The sequence below is a fragment of the Mauremys reevesii genome, unplaced genomic scaffold (genome assembly GCF_016161935.1).
Source record: "Mauremys reevesii isolate NIE-2019 unplaced genomic scaffold, ASM1616193v1 Contig29, whole genome shotgun sequence".
Classification (NCBI taxonomy): Eukaryota; Metazoa; Chordata; order Testudines; family Geoemydidae; genus Mauremys; species Mauremys reevesii.
In genome coordinates this window covers 130,018-139,924 of record NW_024100839.1, presented here as the reverse complement: position 1 = coordinate 139,924, position 9,907 = coordinate 130,018, and the positions used below count along the sequence as shown (strand labels likewise).

The 9,907-nt window shown below is 55.2% G+C and overlaps 2 non-coding genes across 2 annotated transcripts; one reads left to right on the top strand and one right to left on the bottom strand.

The window, feature by feature from the left end:
- Positions 1 to 6,027: 6,027 nt before the first annotated feature.
- Positions 6,028 to 6,100, top strand: TRNAV-AAC. The gene has a single exon. It is a non-coding gene; the product is annotated as a tRNA-Val (tRNA).
- Positions 6,101 to 8,207: 2,107 nt separating this feature from the next.
- On the bottom strand, positions 8,208 to 8,279 carry TRNAG-UCC. Its single transcript has one exon. It is a non-coding gene; the product is annotated as a tRNA-Gly (tRNA).
- Positions 8,280 to 9,907: the final 1,628 nt, after the last annotated feature.

Below are 9,907 nucleotides of genomic sequence, written 5' to 3'. Positions count from 1 at the left end.
AAGACCTATCTCCAGTGGGCATCAGTCACCCAGCAGGAGGGAAAAAACTCACTCTAGTTCACCCTGAGAAAGGGTAGCCAAACACATTGGGCTCCAGGGCTTTGCAGTAAACTAACCTATCTCCAGTAGGTCCCATTGAGAGTTGAACTCAGATTCCAGGATTCAGAGTCCTGAGTGCTGCCCATTACACCATGGGACCTGCTGATATTTTATTTTCTAGACCCCTGTGACTCTCAACTGGCTGGTTTTCACTCTGCACGTATTGCTTCCCACCAGAGGCTTCCTCTCACAGGACTCTCTCTCCTCCTCCAGTGACTGTGGTCCTGCACTACCGGATTTGTGCGTCCTGCCCTGAGTCCCTGCATCCCCCTGCTTTGTCTCCGTTCCCTGCAGGCTGCAAAAATGTCAGGGGAGGCCACCCCTCCCTTCACTCGGTGCTCCTGCTCATATCGGCCAGCTGCAGCCTCATCTCCTGGAACTCGGGCAGCTGTCACTTGATCCAATCGTACAGTCACATGCTGACTGGCTCCCCTGCCCGGATGCTCTTGTGGAAATCCCACAGGCGACGCTGCAGGACTTGTCACCACTGGTTTCTTTAATGTTGTGGTGTTTCCCCAACTGCCAGAACAAAGCCGCCAACTCACCGACTCGCATCAATCCCCCTGGTTGCCATAGAACCCTCTGCTGCTTTCCCGTTCTGCCAACAACACCAGGCCTCGCCCCCCTGCTCCTTTATCTTGCAAGCTCTGGATGTTCAGCTTCCAATATCCTCTGCCCTGGGTCAGGGAATTGCCCACATTGAGCACACGGTGAGAGCTGCGTGATCCGAACAGTCCATTGGCACCACCCTGCACTGGGCTGTCGACGTGCTCTCCTTCACGGAAATCCGGTCAGTGCGACTCCTGGCCTGTCCCCGCAGAAAGGTGTATCCCCTGCGGATGGTGTGAGCTCGGGTCAGAGGAATAGGAGGCTACCGCCCGCCCTCCACTGGTTCCACTGTGGAGAAACACGTCCTCTAAGCCGACCTCACTACAGACCTGCGCCAGGTAGTGCTCATCATAGAAGAGTTTCCTCTGAGGGTTGGAAAAACAGGACCAGCAGTCCTCAGGCCGGTGCAACAATTTAAATCCCTCACACACCCCTCCCCGACACCAAAAACCATGCAGTCTAGAGGAAGGGAGCCAGTTCCTTCATAGAACTTTCCTTTTACACCTTAACTGGGGACCATACACACTAATATAGCCAGAACCCGTGCCATGGAGCACAAAGCCCCCCAGTAATGCTCTCCCTGGTGGGAGCTCCAGCGCCTTCTGTACTCACACCTTGAATGTGAAGAACACGACTCCAACCCAACCCCATCATTCTTCCCTGGCCTGGAGGACCAGAGAGATGGGCCCTTCCACCAATCACCCTCTGCCCATCAAGCTACCCTAGTGTTGTTAATGTGCATTTCCTGAACACCCACCATGGCCAAGCCCAGCTGCTCCTAGCCAATGAACATCAAGCACCTCCTCCTGGGCCCCCAAATCCCTTCCACCTGGCCACTTTCACAGATGCCCCTTCCAGGGTACTGCCCTTGCTCAGCTGCACAGAGGAGTTTTCATCCCCTTTTCCTGCCTGTCACTGCCCAGCAGCCCTCTGGCACCATTCCTGAGGGTCACCCTGCCTCACTCTCTTCCTGCCATATTGGGTCCACCAATAACTCATGTAGGAGAGACAGTTCCCATCCTTCATTGTTAAAGGTCAGGCCAGCCAACTAGGGGCAGATGCCCACAGTATCTTTTTCTATTGCAGAGCCCAAGCTCAGGGACTTACCATGGGTGCAGGCACAACTGTGCTCCCAGAAAACAAGCCACCAGTGCACAAAGAAGGATGAGAGCACCTACCAAAGCCTGGGATTGAACCAGGGAACCTTTAGCTCTTCAAGTATCAGAGGGGTAGCCGTGTTAGTCTGGTTCTGTAAAAGCAACAAAGAATCCTGTGGCACCTTATTCAGGATGCAACTGAAGAAGTGGGTATTCACCCACGAAAGCTCATGCTGCAAAACGTCTGTTAGTCTATAAGGTGCCACAGGATTCTTTGCTGCTTTAGATCTTCAGTCTAACGCTCTCCCAACTGAGCTCCTTTGGCAGCTGTGTTAGAGTATTTTGGCCTGTTGCTTCTCTGCCCGGGAGGTTTTTGCAGCAGTCGCACTCAAAAAGGACGTCATTGGGAGCGGCCCATGAAGACAAGACTCGCTTTTCCCTGCCTTGCTCAGCTTGACTTGCGGCCTCACCCCGTTCCTGCCCTAGTGCCCGGGTTGACCTGGTGGTGGAAGGGGACTGGGGGCCAGTGGTGCGGGGAGGAGGTTGAGCTGGACCCTGAGCTAGACTAGACCCTGGCAGTGAGAGTCTGGCCACCACTTGCTGCCCCACCCTGTTGTCCTGGCTTCCCCCACTGGGTGTCATGTCGGGAGGGAAGTGGGGCTTCTGCCTCCCCTCCCCGATTTTCACACCGCAGAGGAATGCGAACAGGAAAACGAACGGCTGCTCCACACCCCCACCGGAGGAACCCGACGCCCTTAGCTGTGGGGAGTAAGAAGTGGCTGTTGGCTGACAGGGCCTGTCCCCGAGCAGCTGGAACAGCAGCTGCCGCCTCCCCCTCGGCTCCAGGCTGTGGGAAATGCTCATTGCCTGGCTGCATGGGCGGCTGCTGCTCCGTGCTCAGGAGAGCATCTGTATTGCTCTATCAACCCCCCGTCTTCACTGAGCCGGTCTGGTAAGGTCCCAAGTGCCCCCTCCGGCCTGGCAGCTGAGAGTCTGTGCAGACATCAGCCCCCCTGCCAGCCCCACAGGCAGCAGCAGAGCCAGCCCCCCAGCACCACAGGGGCACTCAATGCACTTCCTGTGGGGAAATGGCTCCTTGGCATCCAGCCGCTAGAGTGAGAGCCAGGAGAGAGCAGTGTCTGGCTCACCTTGGGGGAGAGAAGAGACCTGGTGAGTGCGGATCTCCCTCAGCCTCCCCCGCAAGGCTGGTCACTTCTATTGTCACTGTGATAGTCGGTGCTTCCCTTCAGGGCCGGCCCTAGAGGGATCTGTGACAAAGCCCCCCCTTTCCTCCTCAGGCCCTGCCCCCACTCCACCCCTTCCCCCAAGCCCCCACCCCGGTCCCATCTCTTCCCACCCTGCCCCTTCCTGCCCCATTACTCTCCCTCCCCCACCTCTTACTGTCCCTTCTCCTCCTCCTCCCCGCCCAGCGCCTCCTGCACCCCACTGAACAGCTGATCACTGGCAGGTGGGAGGGGCTGAAGGGGAAGAGGAGGAGCTTGTCAGCAAGGCCTGTAGTGGGGCGGGGGAGGGAGGAGCTGGCTGCCAGTGGGCGCTGAGCACCTATTTTTTCTCTGTTGGTTCTGCAGCCCCGTAGCTCCCATGGAGTCACTGACTCAGCTCCTTTCACACTCTCAAGAGAGGAGCAGAACCAGGGCTATGGCTGATCTATGGGGCACCAGGTGAGTGGCAGAGGCTTCAGGTGCTGAGAGTTTGCCTGACCCCTCAGGGACACAGTGTGAGGGGGTGTCCCAGGGATCTCTATGAAAGGAGCAGAACAGGATTTCCTTGGGGTGGGGAGAGAATTGAGAGTGTCTCAGGGGGTTGTACAGAGGTATTGCCCCGGTGAGACACCTGCTAAAACACAGGCCTCGCTGTGAGCAGGATTTGAACCTGCGCAGGGGAACCCCATCGGATGCAAGAAGTGGGGATTCACCCACGAAAGCTCATGCTGCAAAACGTCTGTTAGTCTATAAGGTGCCACAAGATTCTTTGCTGCTTTTACAGATCCAGACTAACACGTCTACCCCTCTGATACTCTGCTTGGTTTGTTTTTCTCATTTGAAATGTCCTTGATCATTTGTCTGGGAAAACTGTTTGGACAAGGCCAAGGAAGAGTCGGAACAATTACAAATCTCCATGGGAGTGAGGGGGTCTCTCAGCGCCGGGGGAGGGGTGGAGATTTTCATGGAGGGGAGTTGAGGAGATAAATTAGAGGCTTTTGCTCCTGCAGAGGGAGCGGCTTGGCAGGTTCATTTTTACCAAGTGAACCCCCCCCACACACACACAGACGTTGCTCCCCTGCTGCTGCTGCCCCAGCTCAAACCCCACTGTCACCCCCAGCATGTGACCTACAGCTTCCTGCTGACAAAGCCCTTATCTATCAGAGACAAAATCCCCTCGTCTGCCCCTTCTCCCAGCTGAGCCCTCCCCCCACAGAGCCCAGGACAACCCCGACCTAGCCATGCCGGGGGGTCGGGCTTAATCTTCAAGGCCGAGCGCAAAACCTTCAGCCGGGCACGTTTCGCTCCCTTCCCACCTCGGCCCAAGCGACAAGGGAGAAACGGAGGAGACACACCGGCTGGAAGACGCCTCCCTCCCACGTCTCTATAGCCTGCTGTGACGTTATTAATATAAACTGGGACCGTAGAGATCATTGTTGCCACCACTGTTATCTATGTGCAGCAAATATTGTGCAAAGGTTGGCGTGTGAGGTGTCTAGGACAAGGTTATGACTGGCTGGTGATAATGATGCTGGCTGTATGTGTGCACCATTTTTGTATTTGAAGTTATGAATATGGGCTATGTACTTGTATCTCAAATGTATTTGATTCCCAGTAGCCTCAGTGGTGTCAGCCCCCAACTCCTTCAGGAGTCCACAGCAAAGAGACCCCCCCACTGCCCTGGACTCCCTGGGAGGTGCCTCCCACCCCCCAACCCAATGGAGCACCAAGGATTAAAGTGGCAGCATCTAGTGACAGTGGGGTTCAGTGGCTCAGGCCAGACACCTGAGCTGGGGACACGCCCCCATAGCACTGCTCGAGGGCCTGGGCCTGGGGTGTTCACAGCCCCCTCCTCACCCCTCCCTGAGCCCAGCCTGGCTCCTCACCTGGAACAAAGCAGAAGCGTCCGTCGGCCTCGCTGCTGTCTGAGTCCCAGGCGCTGTTGCTGTCCCATGGGGAGCGGGCCGAGCTGCTGGGGCTGGGAGAGGGATCCTCCACCTCCTGCCCTGGGAAGGCTGGAAGGTCCCCACTGACCGGGCAGGGCGATGCCTCCTGCTGGAAATCGGGGCTGGGCTCCTGGGGCCGCTGCTGCCCACACAAGCCCCGGAGCCACTCTGCCTGGTTCTGCTCCTGGGCTGGGTCCTGCCTGCCCAGCCGCATCCTGGCCCAGCTCCATTTTGGCCTGGCCGGTGCCTCTCCCACCTCGGCGCCTGCGCCGGGAGCAGGTTTCCTCTTCCAGAAGGCTGGGCACCTCCACCTCCTGGCCCGGTCGGGAGCTCCTTCCCCGCCAGCGGGGATGGAGGGGCCACTCTGCTCCTGGGGAAGAGAGACTGCTGAATTGGAATTATTTTGCAAACTGGACACCATTAAATTAGGCTTGAATAAAGACTGGGAGTGGATGGGTCATTACACAATTAAAGCTATTTCCCCATGTTTATTTGTCCCCCTACTGTTACTCACACCTTCCTGTCAACTGTTGGAAATGGGCCATCCCGATTATGCCTGCAAAAGGTTTTTTTCTCCTGCTGATAATAACTCACCTTAACTGCTCACTCTCGTTATAGTGTGTATGGCAACACCCATTTTTTCATGTTCTCTGTGTATATCTATATATCTTCCTACTGTATTTTCCACTGCATGTATTCGATAAAGTGGATTTTAGCCCACGAAAGCTTTTGCTCAAATAAATTTGTTAGTTTCTAAGGTGCCACAAGTACTCCTCTTTCTTTTTGCAGATAAATTAATGGCGGTTAAGTCCATGAATGGCTATTAGGCAGGCTGGGTAAGGAATGGTGTCCCTAACCTCTGTTTGTCAGAGGGTGGAGATGGACGGCAGGAGAGAGATCACTTGAGCATTATCTGTTAGGTTCAGTCCCTCTGGGGCACCTGGCATTGGCCACTGTTGGCAGATAGGATATGGGGTTGGATGGACCTTTGGTCTGACCCAGTATGGCCATTCTTATGTTCTTATGAAGGGAGAGGCAGTTACCTATGACAGAGTTTCTGTAGTGTAGTGGTTATCACGTTTGCCTAACACGCAAAAGGTCCCTGGTTCGAAACCAGGCAGAAACATGCTGGCTTGTTTTTCCCAGCTCCTACTGGCCTGTCCATGCTGTTGTAGGAGCAGCAGTGATTTCTATGCTCAAAAGGTCTGTTATACTTCCCCTGCTCCCACTTTTGTCTCCTCTCCCTCTCTGAATGCCTGTGAAGTGGTTTTCCCCTCCTGCTCCCCCCTGGAATGCTCCTGGGATGAATGTTCTGGTTGAAGAGCAGAAGAGCTCCCAGGTAGACAAGGTGTCTGGGACGCTAAATAGGCAGCGATCACCCAGAGCATGGACACTGCCCAAGGTGGGGTGTGACCAACCAGATGCAGCCAAGTCATCTCTAGTCGCAGGCCATGAGGTGCAGGCCCTTAAAAGGGGGAGGGGCCCTGTGCTCAGGAGAGCACTCACAAGCTTGTACCTCCAGTGAATGCCCTTTGCCCGGACCGCCTGGCCAGTGGTTCTCCGCGTTGTATTTCATTGTGACTCAGGAAGACTTACCTTCATCGTACCGTCCATAGCTGCGCTGTGGGACACTTACCTTGCAGAATCCTGACATCTCCAGTGCTGTGCCTGTCCTGGGAGCGTGAGTATGCGAGTGCGAGTGTGACCCCCCCCCCAGCTTCTTCTTTTGAGCTTAGCTGTCATTATAACAAACGTGCTGCTTTCTGCCAAACTCTGTTGGGTCATTAGTTCTCCCTACGCTGACTAGCTGGCCCAATTTTGGGTAACACCTGCGATAACTCCAACCCCTGCATGGCAGAGGGTGGTGAAATGAGCTGAGAAAAAGCCTTGGCATCAGCAGGGGAAAGCTAGAGGATCTTGGCCAGTCACCTTTTGAAGCCTTGTGGTTTGGTCTCCTCTGCCCTTGGAGGTTGGCCGGTGGAGGCCGGCTCTTCCTGCTGCCTCCTCTGTGTGACTTGCCAAAGGAGGGAGTGAGGCAGCAATGGGGCAAAAGAGGAAAGTCGAGCTGAGGAAGGCAGGGCAGAAGCTAAGCGCCTCAGTGTGGCTAAGTGGGGTTAGTAGAGCGTCACCAGTCGTTCTGCAAAGCCTGGGGAGGTGCGGTTGGCTGCTGGGAGGTAGAATCCTGTGCCTGCCTCTTGGCTTCCCAGGGGTGGCTACTTGCAGCTCAGGAGAAGAAGGGAGGTTCTGGGTGAAAGGAAGACAAGCAAAGTTCTGGGAGGAAATTTGGGTGCGGGGTGCAGGCTCTGCGCTGGGGGAGGGGGTTGAGGTGCAGGAGGGGTGGCGCTTACCCCGGGCACTGTAGCTCCCAAAGTGACCGGTACACACAACCCTCCGGCAGCAGCTCCTAGGTGGGCCATGCCAGGGGGTCTCTGTGTGCCGCTGCCTGCAGGCGCTGCCCCCAGAGCTCCCATTGGCTGCAGTTCCTGGCCAATGGGGGCTGCGGTGTTGGTACATGGGGCAGGGGCAGTGCATGGAGACACCTCTCCCCCACCCCAGGGGATGCTGGGACATGCCGGCCATTTCTGGGAGCGGCATGGACGGATGGAGGCAGAGTGGACAGGGAGTCACCTCAGTGCTGCTGGCACATCTCTGCACACCCATGCGGGGAGGGGAGCAGAGGGCCTCCATGTGCTACCTGGGGTAGGGGCAGTGCACAGAGCTGCCTCCCCTCCCACCAGTACTGGATTTACCATGGCGCAAGTGGTGCCATGGCGCTGGGCCCACAGTCCAGAGGGTGCCCAGCCTGCTCTTCTCCGCCCCCTGCTCTCTTCTGTGGGGGCAGAAGCTTGATGCTGCCAGCTCCTGCTGCAGCAGGGCAGCCTCTGCCCGCAGCCAGGATCCCCTCCCCGGGTCTATTACAGGAGAGGGTGGGTGGGGTGTTTTGGCCTGCAAGGTGCAGCAGGTCGGACTAGATGATCACACTGGTCCCTTCTGACCTTAAAGGCTCTGAGTCTAAAAGGGAAGTAAAGGGAAAAAAATTAAAAATCAGTAAAACATTTTAATACCAGGATGACTCCACAACAGCTCACTGTATAGTCCTGCCCCTTTCTTCCTCCACTGGGTGTTTAATGACCTCCTGGGATTTGGGACATTGATTCTCTCATTCCATTGCTAAAGTGATACATTGTGAGTGAAATTAAACCAATTCCCAGGGGGGAAAAACATCACATCCCTGTATTGGCTGGGAATCGAACCCAGGTCAATTGCTTGGAAAGCAGCTATGCTCACCACTATACCACCAATGCAGCTGGTGAGAGTAGCTCTCTTATGTGCCACTTATGCTTGTCAAGTGACTCACCCACCCCACCCCACCCCACACTAAGGAGCTGACCGGAGAAGCTGGAGGCAGCCTGTCAGCTGGGAGCAAAGGCAGGTTCCCAGAGTGACTGACAGATGGGGACATGGGCTCTACATCCCAGCCTGAGGTTGCTCCAACCCCATCTCTGCCCTCAGAGAAGGGAAATTAAAATCAATGACCATAATGGCAGATTTTACCCCAGAAGGAAGGAGACAGCTCCTTTGAAAGCACATTTTGGGTTGGGTGCTGCTACGGACACATGGCTTTGTTGCGGATGATGCCAATCCTTGGGGCTCTGCCCGGAGAAGGAACCATTCAGGCTGTCACTCAAGTGAAGAAGGGAGATGATTTTTTTGACAGGGACGGCTGCCTCGTCTTACGGGTGTTGGCCTGTCACCTTCTAATCTAGTGGGTGCTTGGTACATGCAGGCAGCCCCTGCTCCGGGGTCTCTCCCGAGGAAATAAAGTTTCTACACACAATCCCAAAGCCTTTCACTGAAAGGAGGGAAAGGAAATGGCCACAAGAGGGAGCGAGGACATAAGGAATGTAACACAACCCCGTTCTTAGGGGTAATCCGTTATTTTTTGTAAAGAGCCAAAATTTTTGCTCAGGGTCTAGTCAAGGTCCAGACTGCAGTGTAAATAATAATAAAAAATAACAATAATAAAAATATTTTGGGGTCCATTCAAGAGCGATTTGGCCCACTGTCTGCCTATTGATTACCCCACATTGACTCTGAGAGGTGATTTATCTCCACTCTCTTGGATTTGAAGAGCTGGTTAGTTTTCCCCTGGGTATCCCACCAGGCTGAACATGCCATGCTATCGATGGTGACACTAGGATTGAAGGATGATATCGTATTATAAAAAACTGTAAATAAAGATGTGGTCTGAACGTGAGCGTCCTGTAATGAGAAGCTGGTTCCCCCAGTTCAGTTCCGAATGCTCTGCTAGAAACGCCCCTGGAACCCGGCACTCCCCAGCAGAAGTGAAAGGAGAAACCCTCACTCTCGGTTTCCTCCCCCCCTCCTCCTCCTGTCCCCCATCCCGCTCAGAAGTGTCCATCGTGGTTGTCGGATTGGCAGTGGGGTCACCCCCAAGTATCGCATCCATCTCCCTGTAAAAACGGCAGGTCGTGGGGGCAGCACCGGAGCAGCGGTTTCCCTCGCGGGCTTTGTAATAGGCACTCTGCAGCTCCTTTACTTTAACCCTGCACTGCAGCGCATCCCAGTCATGGCCCCTTTCCAGGATGGCCTTTGATACCTGCCCAAAGGTATCGTAATTCCTACGGCTGGAGCGCAGCTGGGACTGCACAGCTTCCTCCCCCCAAACACTAATGAGGTCCAGCAACTCGCCATTGCCCCATGCTGGGGCTCGTTTGCCGTGTGGAGGCATGGTCACCTGGAAAGATTCACTGATTGCACTCCACACCTGGCTGAGCAAACAGGAAGGGGATTTTTAAAATTCCCGGGGCATTTAAAGGGCGGGTCACCTGAGGCCAGGGCAGTAGAGTGCAAACTGATGAGCAGAGTGGCTGAACAGGAATTCTGGGATATCTCCTAATACCCTGGAGGC